This window comes from Meriones unguiculatus, chromosome 19 (assembly GCF_030254825.1).
Source record: "Meriones unguiculatus strain TT.TT164.6M chromosome 19, Bangor_MerUng_6.1, whole genome shotgun sequence".
NCBI lineage: Eukaryota > Metazoa > Chordata > Mammalia > Rodentia > Muridae > Meriones > Meriones unguiculatus.
Window position 1 is genome coordinate 40,103,426 of NC_083366.1, and position 4,304 is coordinate 40,107,729.

A 4,304-nucleotide genomic window follows, 5' to 3' on the forward strand; every position below is an offset into this window, starting at 1 on the left:
ACAGTGTGTACTGTAAGAGATGTCACAGGTGTTGACCTGCAAGGTTTCCTACTGTGTGGCTTAAGGAAGGCAGACTGGTTAAGAATGAGCTTTAGGTTTGGGGAATTGAGGGGTTGGTTGGGGAAATATCATGAAATAGAATGAGAATCAGAGGAAGAAATTTTGGTTGGGGACCTTGGATTTTCAATTTGGCTTTGCTGAGAGGTAACAAGGATAATGCATGCATGCTGACAGATTGACCAAAAGACTCACACACACACAGACACACACACACTTGAACAAATCAATTTTGCTAGTATAAAGCTTAAAAAAAATCTCCTTTAAGTTTTTAGAATTGAACATAGCATTCCAGAATCCACAGGAGAAAAAAAAAAACGGGGGCGGGAAATTCAGAGACCTAATCCGCAACATCACAGAAATGCTATTAAGAAAAATGTGCTCTTAAGATTCATGTCTAGGGCTGGAGAGATGGCTCAATGGTTAAGAGCACTACCTGCTCTTCCAAAGGATCTGGGTTCAATTCCCAGCACCCACATGGCAGCTCATAGCAGTCTGTACCGACAATTTCAAGAGATCTGACATCTTCATACTATGAACCTAATGAAATTAATGAACATAAAATGAAATTAAATAAATTATTAAAAAAATCCATGTCTAGAATTTCTGATTCTTTCTTCAAACGTATTTTTATCCTGGATACATGTTTTTCTATTTAGGAGGAAGAAATGGTTTTAAAGTATACTAAGGGAATAATTGTCCTTTTAATCACTGTGGTTGGCATTCTGGGGAACATGTCTGTTTCTGTGAATTATATGAGAGGCTCTGAGAAGAAACCAATACATCTTATTCTCATGCACTTGGTTTTTACAAACATCATACTCCTTCTTGCAAAAGGATTACCAAAGACAGTTGCAGCTTTTGGTTTGAGAAACTTCCTAGATGACATAGGCTGTAAGATAATTGTTTACCTGGAGAGGGTGGCCCGTGGCCTCTCCATCTGCACCAGCAGTCTCCTCACTGTGGTCCAGGCCATCATCATCAGTCCCAGAGCATCTGGGTGGAGGAGGTTCAGTCCAAAGTCTCCATGGCACATCCTTCCACTCTTCTCATTCTTTTGGATACTCAATGCTTTAATAAGTATGAACCTAATATATTGCATTAAAAGCATTAGTCTGAATATATCACAGCTTAAGAATGACTACAATTATTGTTATTTTATGCCAGAAAGTCAGAAAATGAAGTGGATGTTTCTGCCTTTCATGGTCCTGAGAGATGCAGTGTTTCAGGGTGCCATGGGAGGGGCCAGTGGCTACATGGTATTTCTTCTCCACAAGCACCACCAGCATGTCCTCTACCTTCAGAACTCCAAGGAGCTCTACAGAACTCCCCCTGAGCTGAGAGCTGCTCAAAGCGTCCTCCTTCTCATGCTCTGTTTTGTTTTCTTCTACTGGGCTGATTGTGCCTTTTCTTTAATTATAAGTATCTCTTCAAGGGACAATTCTTTGATGGTAAATATTAGAGAATTTCTGACCCTTGGTTATGCAACTTTTAGTTCAGTTGTGCTGATTCACAGGGATGGACTTCTGGTTGGATGTTGGCATGCTCACTGGAAGAAACTGAGAAAATATTTCTCTCCTTTACCTGTTTAATAAGCATGAATGAACTTGCAGTTCTGCAATATTGTGAATAAGACAAAATCTCACAAAAGAGTTTAGGCATGTGTTTATTCTCAAACACATTTCTTAGTGACTCAAAACGTTGTGCTGAGAGACAGAGGGAGAGGAAGATCCTAGCAAATTACAATGATATAGAAACTCATTCTCTGCTTTCCCCTCTTTTAAATGCATTTTTTTAAAAAAAAAAACTTTTCTGTATTTGTACTAATTTAGTGTAATGAATACTATGCCTACAGTTATGACTGTGTAGGATGTGCATGCCTGGTACCTGTGGAGGTTGGAGAAGAACATCAACAACCACTAACCAACTGGAGTTAGATGATTCTGAAACAGTGTGTACTTATGAGAAATTTAGCCTGTCTTCTCTGGAAGACCAGACAATGCTCTTATGTGCTGAGCCATCACTTCAGCATTGAAAAAAAAAATGGCTCTAATTAGGATTTATAAAACTGGTTTGCAACTACCATAACTGTGGGCATGAAAATTAAATTTGTAAATCTTCTCAAAATTCATAGTGATTTAATCATGTTAGTCCAAGAAATTCGATACCTTGTACTTGATGCCATGCTTTCTAAATGTTAGTAGCACAGGCTATTTTGAACAACTTCAAGGTCTCTATCAGTATTCATCCATAGAAAACATTTTCATGCAATTAAGAATGAATGATATTTACTGTGAATATAGTCAACAGAAGCCCAATGTATATCAGTCACAGATCTTAAATTGACAGAAACATTTCACTCAGTGGTATATTCTTGAAGGTCTCTGCAAAAGCAAAAACTGAAGATTTGGTATAAACTAGATAAAGAATACACAGTAAAATTTCATTATATAACTGTTTATAGTACGAAGTTAATTTTAAAATGTAATTTTTTTTCAAAATGCATCAATAAATGTGACTGAAGCAGATTGAGGCTTTTTCAGCTGCCCTTTGCTAATGCCCGGGTGCTTGCCACAGTACCTTCCAGCTCTTTCTCACCAAAGACCTGCCGCAGTATCTGATTCTACGTTCATGTAAATGAGAGATTTACACCTTAGCTTCTTAAATTGGGTCCCTACAATAAGATATTGACATGGTTCTAAAAACCTAATGGACACATTCTGAAAATACTTCTTGATATTGAACCTGAAATTGTTGAATCATTAGAGGTATTATTCTTTCTTATTTTTAAAACCTTACCTGTCATATGTGACTAGATTTGTAACTTCTGTGAACACTTGGGTGCATCATGGATCTACTTAGCAATGATGAAGAAGTAGTTATACTTTGTTTGGTTACACTGTATACACAAAACATTTAAGTAACTGGTGTGTATTTTATTGTGCTATAGATCATAATTACCTTGTTTTCTAATTAAAGATTTGGTTTTTATTTATGTGTGTGCATCTGTGTGAGTACATTTCACTTTCAGGTGCCCACACAGGCCAGAAGATAGCATTGGGTCCCAGGGAATTAGAGCTACGGGTTGTCATGAGTTTTATGATGTGAATGTTGGGTAAGGAACCAGGGACCTCTGCAAGAGAAGCAGGTCTCTTCACCATCCCTCCAGTTCCTTGTCTTTATCATCTAAATGTGACTTGTTTGTAGATAACATCCATTGCTTGTATTGTTTTTACAACTCTTTGTTAAAGCATTTTTTAAGTATCTGATCCAAAGAACCAGACAAATCAACTTTTAAATTAGCCTATGTAATTTGACTCAAAGGGAGGTGATGTAATAACATGAAGAAAGAGTGAAAAATTTGTGTTTAATCTGCATGATGACAGAGTTGCTCAACGTTAAGAATTGACAGGGCCCTGGAGACATAACTCAGTGAGTAAAAGCACCTGCCAACACTCAGACAGACTGATCTGTCTCTGAAGAGGAAAACTGACTCCGACATGCTGTCCTCTAATCTTCACATGCATGCTGAGACACACATATGAGCATACAGAGGAACATACAAAATAAACTTTAAAATGTAATTTAAGAATTAAAAATATGATAGGAGAGGTATGATTTTTGACAAAGCATCACCAAGGATAGCCTGGACTCTGAGTGTCAAATAGAGTTGGTATTTTTATTTTATCTCTAAAAGAGCAGATTGGCAAAAAATAAACTAAAATATTAATCAGAACATAATTTTAAAAATTTAATACATGATAAAAGGTAGTCAGAAATCTAATACGTAGAAGATAGTGAAGGCTACCTGGAAGTGGAATTAACCTATACTTTCAGATGCCTCACCAGAGATTTGGCAACTAGATTAATAAAAACATCACCTCAAAGTTTATCATTTCTTTAGTCTGGACACATTGCTTGTCACTAGGATGGAGTATTGGAACGTTATACCAATTGAAATAAAGCTGTGTGCAGACAAATATTTAATGAATCACAATTACTTTGCTAATTTGTGGAATCTAAATAAAGATCAGAATAGATCCTTCAGTGTGTGGAAGGCAGCCTACAGCCCTCAGAAACTGCCTCCATGTGTAAACCCTGCTAGTGGCTGGTTCTTCATATAATCCGAAATAGGAAGCATGGCTAGTCAGAGCTTGCCAGACTTAACACTCAAAATTTCCCTGTGACTTTTCCTAGGAAGATGTTATTAAACATCCGTTCTCCTCACATATGGCAAAAAAAAAAAA

General features: G+C 37.0%; 1 pseudogene; it reads left to right on the plus strand.

Moving 5' to 3' along the window:
* The first annotated feature begins 689 nt into the window (after positions 1–689).
* Positions 690–1,552, plus strand: LOC110562762 (vomeronasal type-1 receptor 4-like; annotated as a pseudogene).
* The last annotated feature ends 2,752 nt before the right edge of the window (positions 1,553–4,304 follow it).